Source organism: Thunnus thynnus, chromosome 3 (genome assembly GCF_963924715.1).
Source record: "Thunnus thynnus chromosome 3, fThuThy2.1, whole genome shotgun sequence".
NCBI lineage: Eukaryota > Metazoa > Chordata > Actinopteri > Scombriformes > Scombridae > Thunnus > Thunnus thynnus.
In genome coordinates, this window is record NC_089519.1 from 35,363,216 (window position 1) to 35,374,545 (window position 11,330).

The following is an 11,330-nucleotide window of genomic DNA, read 5'->3' on the forward strand; positions in this document are numbered from 1 at the left end:
TTTTATGTGATCCAATTAATTACAAATTCTTTAAAACTACAAAATGTTTGTGCTTTGAACTACATCTCTCTGCTCTTTCTACCCCATTTACCCCCCATTTCAAAGCAGAAGTGTAGAAGGGAGTAAACTGACCTGCACTTCCTTCTGTATTTCTATATCACCAAGTTCAATCTGCAAGTCAGGGTGAACAGGCAGTTTGGTTTTACTGAAGAACAAAACATTTCCTCAACAAACACAAGTTCTTCAAAAAACCTTTCCGAGATCAGTTCTGAGAAGTCAGCTGCAGTAAACAACATAAAGTGTCAAAAAATAAAGTTACTTTGACCATATATCTGCAAGTAGGCAAAAAAACATTTAAGTACAATAAAATGTGTTCACATTATTACCACCTGTTGTTTTATTTTGTGTATTTATGTAAACCTGCAGAATTTTCACCAACTCTGCAGAGTTTTTTTTAGCCTCTTATGTCTCGTTGTCTTAGTTTTAAGCCACATTTACTGTGTGGTTCAAACCTTTTCAAGCAGCAGCAGGCAGCTGTTTTCAGGAAACAAGCTCTGACAAACCAACTGTTCACTACCTGCCTGCAGCATCAAAACAGCAGTCAGACAAAGTCTCAGGAGTTGGTGGAAAACTACAGAAGCACATTGCACAACCTGAATGATCCCAAGGACTTCAGATGCCTGTGCAATGTTGATATAAAATCAAGTATAGTGTCATCAAATCAAATCATCAAATCAAGTTTATTTATAAAGCACATTTAAAAACAACCAGAGTTGACCAAAGTGCTGTACAATAAAATAACAAAAGTTAATGAAAACAACATAACAAGGTAGCAGCAACAAAAAGGAGTAGAGATGAGATAAAATTACTATCCCATATACATACAAAAATAAACAAATAATAGTAAAACATAAAGCTTTAAGGACACTCAAAGGCCCGAGAGAACATGTGGGTTTTAAGTTTAGCCTTAAAAGTGTCTACAGAAGGGGAACAATTGATTTCGTAAATTGGTAGACAGCTACAGCAAACACACGCTCGCCCATTACCCCATAGTCTCGATCGAGGGACAGCCAGGAGCAGCTGGTCTGAGGATCTGAGAGATCTGGGGTTGGAGAGGGGGCAGAGGAGCTCAGAGATGTACTGGGGCACCAGGCCATGTAAAGCTTCAAAAGCAAATAAAAGGACCTTAAACTCAGTCCTATACTTGACTGGTAGCCAATGCAGAGACGCCAATACAGTTGTGATGCTGTCTCTCTTCCCGGTACCAGTTAGTAGCCTTGCAGCAGCATTCTGCACCAGCTGTAAGCGAGACAAGGATGACTGGCTAATACCCAAATAAAGAGCATTGCAGCAATCCAGTCAAGAGGAAATCAAAGCATTTGTGACAGTCTTCAAGTCATGAAATGAGAGGAACTGTTTAAGTCTGGCGATGTATCTTAGCCGGAAAAAACAACCTTTGACAACAGAGTTGATTTGTTTGTCAAATTTTACAGCTGGATTGAAAATGATACCAAGATTTCTGGCAGGGGTATGAAGGTTAAGGACCAAGGGCCCTAAGTGATTGGCTATACCCCCAGTAGAGTTGGAGGGACCAAATAAAACCACTTCTGTCTTACTATCATTTAACTGAAGACAGTTTTGTGCCATCCAATTTTTTATATCCTGGACACAGTCAAGGAGGGACCTAACTGTGTTATTATTGTTATCGCCATGTTCTAAAGGGAGGTATAGCTGAGTGTCATCTGCGTAGCAACGTTAGATTGAAGATAAAGCCTAAAGGGAGCATGTGTAAGGTGATTAAAATGGGCCCTAAAATGGAGCCCTGAGGTACTCCACAGGTGATGAGAGCAGACAAGGAGGAGAGGTTTCCAGTTTTTGACAGAAAATGATCTATCTGCTAGGTAGGAGGCGAATGACTGGAGGGCGCTACCCTGAATACCGACCTGGTGCTCAATACGGTGCAGGAAAATAGTATGGTCGACTAGATCAAAGGCCGAGCTAAGGTCAAGAAGAATCAGAATGGCACATTTACCAGAGTCAAGTAACAATAGCAGATTGTTGAAGGCTTTAAGCAAAGCGGACTCTGTGCTGTGACGGGCCCTGAAACCTGACTGACATTTCTCCATGATATTATTGTTTTTTAAAAAGAACAAGAGCTGCGAGTAGACAATTTTTTCAATGACTTTCGATAAGAATGGCAGCTTTGAAATAGGCTGGAAATGATCTAGAACGGTTGCATTGAGGTTGGGATTTTTAATAATGGGATGTACTACCACATGTTCAAGGCAGGTGGGAACAGAACCAGTTGCTAGACTACTGTTTAGGATATATTGTAGGACCAACACACTACTTCTTTTAACAGGTATGATGGGAGAATATCCAGGTGACAAGTAGTTGGCTTAGTGTGTGAGACTATGTCTTTAATATGAGCAAGGGACACAGGCTCAAACTTGCTAAGGTGAAATAGCGAATCGGAGGTTATTAATTTTACCGATGAAAAAGGGCACAGGGCCAGTTGCAGCAGGGTTTAGGATTGAGTGAATTGGTTGGTGTCATGAGTTAATTATTGTCATGCCTCAAACAGCAATGATTAATAACCAACTTAACCTTGTCTCATAATTCCAAGTTCTGGATATTTTCTCATAACTATCAGATCTTTTCATAATTACAAGATGAGGCCTCCAATTTCTTCTTTCTTTGGTGAATGCAACGCGCCTTCATGGAGACTAAATTAGAGCTAAAATGAGAGTGAATATTGGACTTCAAATGAATGCTAATGTTGCTGCATTTCTGCTGGTTGTGTAAGTAGGTAACTGTTTGAAGAACGTTAGCCATTACAACTTTGTAAGGAAAGGACATGGTGGTAGCTGTTAACTGTTTGTGAGTATTGAGGTTTTTCTGTTATTTAACTTCCTAAATCAAACTGCAGAATGTCTCTCTTGTCTTCTTCCTTCTTTCTAATATTTGAAAAATATGTTCAAATAAGGGCATGGTGCCACTCTGAGTGTTTGGCCACAGTCAACCTCTCCTCTATAAAAAAGCCCCTTCCTCTTTATTGTGTTCACTGCAGCACCGTCCCTCCTAACACTGAGAAGAAAACAGAGCGAACAACTTCCATCAGACATCTTTCTCCAGCAAAGGAGGTAAAAGATTTTCACTTTGCTGTATTTATCTTAACTCTAACAAGGAAGGTAGCAACAAGCTCAAGTGCAAATTAGAACTCAAATTATGCAACTTTTAGGCCTTTAATGGAGTCTCGTGTCTCCTGACACCTTCCACCATATGGAAGTCCAGACTGGCCATGGTTGCTATTATTTTGAAAAATCCTGTCATCTAGAGATCTTGATGTTATCCATAAACACTGTGGGTACCCAACAGGCCTCTATGAGTAGGTGACAGCATGACAAGGAAGCAGTCAATGAGAGTATGAGTGTGTGTAACATACTATATTTAATGGCAGAGAAATGGGTTATGCTGTGGGAATGGTTTGAGAAGTTTATATGGTTTGGATATATTGGCACATTCTTACATTTTTGGATTCTGGGTTGACATTGGAAGTCATTGTAACTGTTGTGATCCAAACTGACAACAGCTGCCATCCTTCACAAAGGCGCAAGCTACAAACTCCAAAGACAGATAAATCTACTTTAGCATGTTAACATGTTAACATTTTTAATTTTTAATAATAACTGTGGCTTTGGAGTAAGTGTGAGGGTGTCAGTCTTTTTCCATTATCCAAAATCCACAGTCCTCCTTCTGTGCAAAAATGTATTTAAAAGTTTATCTGAAGCTAATATGAAGCTTCAGCGTCCAAATGAGTCAAATCAAGTAGATATCTTTCAATGTTACAGTCTTTTTAGTGCCAAAGTTCCTCTTTTTGTTACTATACTTCCACCGCAGCTCAACAGGGAAACACTGTCCGAGGAAACATAAAGAGGGAATTTGATGCTAAAAAGATTGTAAATGTGTCAGATATCCACTTGATATGACTAACTCAGACTGCTGAAGCCTCATATAAGCTTCACATCAACTTTTAAATAACTGTGTGGACACACTGTGGATTTTGGCCTCCATCACTTACAATGAAAGCACATTTGAAGGGGATCTTTTAATATCCAGTATGAACAGGAGGAATGATTACAGCAAGGAAAACCTCTTTCACTGTTCATATGGACACCTGACTGTTGTTTTAAGACAGACTGGAAAAATTGTGAACCCGTCCTTTAAGTGCAGTCAATCAGATTAGCTGATTATGGCCTTTCCTCTAGCACCACCATCAGGCCAAACTTTACATTTTTGCCCCACTAGTGTTCAGAACCAGAGAAAGTCAGGTTTCCAAGTGATGTTGTAGTGAGATGCGCACACATGCAGGGGTGTAGAGAACAAACCAGAAGAACTGATGGGGTGTGGCTGATGGACTTCCGGGGAGATCAAACATGAGACATGACTTTTTCTGCCAGAACCTCAGTGGTGGAAAAAGTATTCAGATCCTTTACTTACGTAAAAGTACCAGTATAACAATTACAAAATACTGCATTATAACGATAATGCAGTTTACCATCTCAACCCAACTTTAGAGATGAAATGTCTTTTTGGTGGAAGTGCTAAACACTCATAGACATCTGAAACGTGAAAAGGGGCAACAACTAGACACTGTTTGTATGAAAGCCAAAAAGGTTGTGAACCACTGATGTAATCTTTGACAATGTGTTGTGTTTTATGAGCTCATCATATGTTTTTGTCGTGTTAAATGTTAAACTGAAAAGTAATTACAACTGTCAAATTAATGTGGTGGAGTAAAAAGTGGGATGAAATGGAAATACATAACTGAAGTACAATTATCTCAAAATTGTACCTAAGTACTTTTAGTTCTTGAATAAATGTATTTAATTTCTTTTCATTGCTGCATAACCTGCACAATCTGCAAAAGTAATAGGTGGAAAATTCAAGCCTCCCTTTCATCTCAGAGTGCATAATTATCCATTTTCATCTAGTGTCTGTTCAGAGGTCTGGACTACAACAAGACGGTTTCATGGCTTTATTGATATTCACTAAAATTAAGGCTTTAATGACTATTGCCTAATTTCTCAGCAGATATTTCCAGATTTGCAGTATCCTCACTGAACATGAATGAATGAACTCTAACTTAAAGGTGTCTTATTTTGCACATTTTAATTTATTACATTTAAATATGAAAAGCCAAAATTTAATAAATGTGGAAAATATATACTGTAGGTTAGCAACGTATCCTGTGTTTAATAACAGAGAAGACTATACTTACTAAACTACTTCCTTTTGTTATTATAATTAGCCCTATTTTACTCATGTTTATGAGGATACTTTTTGTTAAAAGTATCATCAGGGTGCTCATTAACTTGTTCTGTGTGCAGATGGCTGGCCTGTGCTGGGTGACGGTGATACTGGCCTTCTTCCTGTCTGCTGAAAACAGTTTGGCTGCTGTGAACCAGAACAGGCTTGCAGGAAATGGAGATGGCATCTTGAAAGAGTGAGTTAACTTTCGATTCATTGGCTGAAAGAATTTTGGGTGACGCTTTATTTTACAGATCCCTCAATTTTATACTAATTTCCTGGAAATCTTCAGAGTAATTTGCAGGTATTTAATGGTTAATTTTTAAGACACAGAGACAGTAGTAAGCTGGTAAGTACCCACTCATCATGTTTGGGTTTGTTGTAAGTTTGTAACAATTCTTGATAAATTAGACCCTTGACAATTCTCCAACTGACAGAAAATACTTAGTTTTCAGTGTGTAGTTTTTTGTGTCAAACTTCATGTTAACATATTAGGTTTTTCAATAATTTCCTATTAAGCTGCTGTGTAACTGTTCATTCTTGGCACATGTCTTCTTGGCACAAGGATGATGTAATTTGGTATTATACAGGAAATGTGGTCATTATACAGCCTAATATGTAGTTTGACACACCAAATTACACACTGAAAACTGAGTATTTTCTGTCAGTCAAAGAGTTAAGAGTCTAATTTATCAAGAGTTTTTGCAAATTAACAATTATGTATGAACCCAAAAATGATGAATGAATATTTACCAACTAAACCAACTTAACAGCTCTGTTTTTTCTCATGATTTCTACCCGACTGCACCATCCTCTGTAAAATGTCCCCAAAATGAACAGTTAAATACCTGCAAATTTCCAGGAAATTAGTATAAAGGACCTGCAAAATAAAGCATTATCGAATTTTGCCACCTAAGGATGTATTCAGACTGCCACACTAGGTCGGGACACTGTGTCAGAGAGGTACAGTAGGTGTGAAAATATGTTTCTTACCCCAGAAAAACATTAAGCCAGAGGGCAAAACCTCTGATTTTGTTGTAAATTGTTGTAAATTTTGTTGATTGTGCTTTCTATATTAATGGTAATATAACAAAACAAATAGATATGACACTTAAACCTCTGTATTGTTAATGCACTAACTACTTTAAAAAGACCTTTTACTTTATGATAGATAATATAGCTACTAATACTGTTCTATAGCTAGTAGTATAGTATTTGCATTTTTACTATAAAAAACACAGAGCTGCACTGCCTTACTGTATGATTGATGCTTAACTTTAGTGTTTTAGTGTTTTTAAGAGAATAATAAGTCGTATTAAAGATATAGATTAAAATATGTTTTTACCCCCAAAAACATGCTGAGAAGGTAGAACCCCTTTTTAGCCCTGAGTAGTGTTTGCAGTCGTACTTTTCAGGTTGCATATAGCCCCAACAACCTCCAGCAGTAAGGTAAGGCAGGCTTGTTCAGTCTTGCTAACAACAATTCAGATATACTGCCAAAGCAGATAAATGTTCCACACAAAAAAGTTAAGCTAATTATTATCCATGCCATCCTTTGCTTTTCTACAAATGTAAGAATTTGCTTTTTAAATTGAAGAAGCTTCAGATATACTGTGTCCTGCAGAGGACAAACAGAGAAATGCTGCATTCTTCACAGAGTAAATGGCAAGAGAGAAAGAGAGCAAGGGTGCCACTTAGTGGTCAACTTAGGTTACTGCCTTACAAATCAAACAACTCATATTGTGTTCTGCACCAAAATATCTAAGATACATGGTGGCATGTTGTATATTTTTTTTCCTTTGGCAGATACGTAACAGAAGGCAGTCCGGCTGTAACCATCCCAGAGAACCAGAACCAGAACACTGACAAAGTCAATCAGGAAGTCTCCAGAAGTGACCCTGGTGACAACGTGACGAGAAGTCCTGAAAATCCTGAACCAGATGATCATGCAAAGTCACATGCTTTGGACCATTTGAGCCAATTATTAGATAGTGGCAGAGGACAGCGCTCGGGCAGAGGAGGGGGCATGGGTAGCGGACGGGGGCGAGGCAGAATGAGCCGGCGTAGAGGTGGAAAAGGCAGAAGAGTGAGCCGGGGTAGAAGGGGAAAAGGCAGAATGAGCCGGCGTAGAGGTGGAAAAGGCAGAAGAGTGAGCCGGCGTAGAAGGGGAAAAGGCAGAGGAATGAGCCGGCGTAGAAGGGGAAAAGGCAGAGGAATGAGACGGCGTAGAAGGGGAAGAGGCAGAGGAATGAGCCGGCGTAGAAGGGGAAAAGGCAGAGGAATGAGACGGCGTAGAAGGGGAAAAGGCAGAAGGTTTGGCAGAGGGTAGATAAGTTCTGTGAAAGCTGTGATTCAGGGGAAACAGATTTGAACCCACCTTGACTGAGACTCATTTTGCTTAATAACAAGACTAAGGATCTACAGCCATGTTCGCGGCTGTGTGTATTTGAGTACAGCGGTGCTTTATCAATATATTTTTTACATTCTTTATTTTTTGCTGCGGCTAAACAAGTTTTTCTACTAAAAACTTTTTTTCCATTAAATTTGATATATCGATGGCCAAAGCGCAAAACCTCCTCTCTGCAGAATTTTCTGATCGGCGGATTTCACTTTGGATGATGAGAACAAGGAAGGCTGCTCATATTCAGTCTGTCTGCAAGATAATCCCGCCCTTCCTTGTGACAGAAAAGTCACACAACAAAACAAAAACACAACGTAGAGTCCCTGCGTGTGTAGAGAGGCTACAGCACGAATCACTGAACATTCATTTCCAGTGGACAAGGGAGCAAATACACTGAATTTAAGGAATTTCCCACTTAGGGAATTCTGACCCTAGTATACTACAATGTAGTAACTATTACATTTACTACATCTTTTTACCTGAAAACAAACTTAATTTTATTTTTAATTTAATTTTAATTATTAACTTAATTTAGAGCATCGTTTTGTAGAACCTCTTCCAACTTGCACCAAGTGCAAAAGCTCCTATCTGCACTTTGCGAGGCATTAATATCTAGTCGGTATTGTTAACACATAATATAATAATATAGTCCAAAAACAGTGTATTATGTACTGGGTATCCTTAATAAATAGCATTCTGAGAGAAAACAAGTTTTTTTTACTTTTCTCAAAAAACTGCATTTTTCAGATGGGAGGTTTTGCTCTTCGACCATCGATATTATAAACTTATCAAATTCATCAGTATTTTTAGTAATATTATCTTAACGCTATTGCTTTTTTACACTTAGGAACCCTCTGAGTTGATCTGGTAGTGGACTGCTAACCACCATGCTCACGCTCATGTTATACTTTAATGTTAAGGATGATAAGGGTGTGAGCACCTAATGATAACACAGATTAATAAATAGAGTAGAAAAAATTGAGAAGCAACATTCATGGTATTATGCCTCAGAAGGTGGAAACAAATTTGTAACAAAATCAAGATTTGTCCAAACTCTGACCACTGTGTGTCCTCCACTGCCTTTGACTGAGTCTTAAGCACTCAGACCAAACATCACCTTGGATTTAGATCCTATTTTTAAAAAAAATCTTTCTATTTACAGTACTTATATCATTGTACTCTGTATTTCTGTAACACATTAGCAAATCTATCAATACTCTGTTTTTTTTCTGATTAAAGCTTGGCTAAGCATCCATTCTGGTCTGTGTGTCAATCATTTGGTAATTCCTGAATAATAATACTATAATCTTTTACATAGTTTGGATTCTGTAGGTCAAACAGAACAAACTGAGCCTTTTCTTCACCAGGTGTAGTCCCACTGAGCTTAGCCGCCTCTTTACACACTCTGTATACATATCATACAACAAGAAAATATTCTGCTAGACTATATAACATCACAGTGAACTATACAACACTATGATATAACACAGAGTACACCATACATACTAGAAACCACAAAAGATATCAAACTGCACTGGTGTGTGAAACCAAAGGAAATCAGAAAAGCAGTAGAGTCAAAACTTCATGGATATATTGTGGTCCACAGGTAAATAAAACCTGAAGCATTTAGTGGCCAAGTGTTCAATTACTTTTGAACCCCTGAACTTTGGGCACTATGTGTTAAAAGGGCAATATCTCCCAAACAGTTCTCTCTATATTGAATCAAATTAAAGCTGAGACTTTAACTTTATTAGAGTATCCAGTATCCATTTATTAGAGTATAAATTAAATACAGTAGCAGTCAAAAGTTTGGACACCCTTTCTCATTCAAGGGAATGAGAGGGAATGAGAGGGAATGCTTCTATGAACACATTGAGTTATCTTTTCTTATTGTCTCTTAGATAAAATGGGTCAAACAAAAGTCTTCTTCAGTGTCAGTTTCACTGTTTCATTTTTGCATGAAAGAATTTGAATGATTTTACATTTCAGACAAAGGCCTGACCATTTAGCTTAGCATATTTTGGCATTTTAGGGGGTTAATTTTTACATTTTATCAAATTTTTCACCAGACCTGATGTGCGTGCTAAATTTGGTGAGTTTTTGAGCATGTTTAGGAGGTAAAATTTAGGGTTTAAGTGGCGTAATAATAAAAAAGGAAAGAAAGAAAGAAAGAAACAAACACACGAAAAACAATAGGGTCCTCACCCATAGGCAAAGTGTTTTACAGTAGCCCTCTGCCTTTTGGGCTCGGTCCCTAACAAACACTAAACCAATCTTCATCCTTCAAAAAAGAGCCATAAGAATTGTAAACAATACTATTATAGAGAAACAACAAAGCCATTTATTTGAATTGGTTACTGGTATTTTGATATTTTTGTTTTCTTGCTGATATTTTTATTTTGTTGACCAAATTAATGTTGTTGTTCCTCGCTTATATATTTTATTTTGTTTTTTTCTTTTCACATATTAACATATTGTAAATAAAAAAACTGAAAAAAGATGGGATAGCCTGACTATGCATTTTGTACTCATGCATGGAAATATTTAGATCTAATTTTGTACGATAGAATTATCCTTGCTACTGCCTGTTATTATTGACTTTATAAAGTGTATTTGTATTGGAAAATGAGATTCTTTACAAATGTGAAGCTGTTGGATTCTCCGCTAATCAGCACCTGACTATTTAAAGGCACACCTGATGGAAATCAAGCACAGAACCAATCTGATGAAGCAACATGCCAAATGTCTAGTTCACTCCTTTTGTTTCAATGTAATCCTTTAATAAAATAGTGTCAATCCTAGTATCCTGGCGTGCACTGGAATATTTATTTTGGTTTTCTGTGGTTTTCCCTGCATCAGCTGACACCCAGGAGAGAAGCACTGCTGTACATGAGGTATCTTCATTTTTTTTCATCTGCAAAACTAACTCATTACATTCTCATCAGCCTTGTTAAACATCAACATGCTGCCATTTTAAACAAATGAAACTAATGTCAAAAACGCTCTGAAGAAGGCTCTGTGCCAAAACATGTAAGCATTTTTCTAATGTGATGTGAGCCAAATAAACAAGTGAAATGTTGGTATTTTGTCCTCCTTGACTAGGACATTTGAGATGTGCTACCTTTTTTTTTTTATATTTTTGGAACATGACTACTGGATTTTGGGTTTAGCACTCCACTGAGAATCCCATTGCTGAAGTGCAACCTTCTCCAACTCAATGCTACCATTATCGTTTGAGAGTATGGTAGCATATTGACGTGAGCACTGTGATTGAGGACAACCTAACAGAGCTGCAGACTCTAAATCAAAACATAAATCTTTAAATACATAGTTATGTGTGTGATAAAGTGGTGTATCAATCTCAGGATGAAGAGTAGGGGCAGTAAACAATGGAAGGTGACATTTTTGCATATCCATGTTTAGAACAAACATTTCACCATTTTTATACACCGTTTTTTAAAAACATGTTATATCAGGTAGATTTAGTTTATTATTTCCTGCTCATCAGACGTTAAAAATGAAGCAGATTGTTTCAGGGTATCCAAATCTGGATCAATGTTTGTTCCTGAAAAAGCACTGACCCGTGACCTTTGAACTCTTGATTGAACAGTTAAACATG

The 11,330-nt window shown here is 37.6% G+C and overlaps 1 long non-coding RNA gene across 1 annotated transcript; it reads left to right on the plus strand.

Annotated features, from left to right (window-relative positions):
- The first annotated feature begins 3,051 nt into the window (after positions 1 to 3,051).
- LOC137180275 (uncharacterized) lies at positions 3,052 to 8,966 on the plus strand. Its single transcript, XR_010927939.1, has 3 exons — positions 3,052 to 3,143; positions 5,391 to 5,506; positions 7,117 to 8,966. It is a non-coding gene; the product is annotated as an uncharacterized lncRNA (long non-coding RNA).
- The last annotated feature ends 2,364 nt before the right edge of the window (positions 8,967 to 11,330 follow it).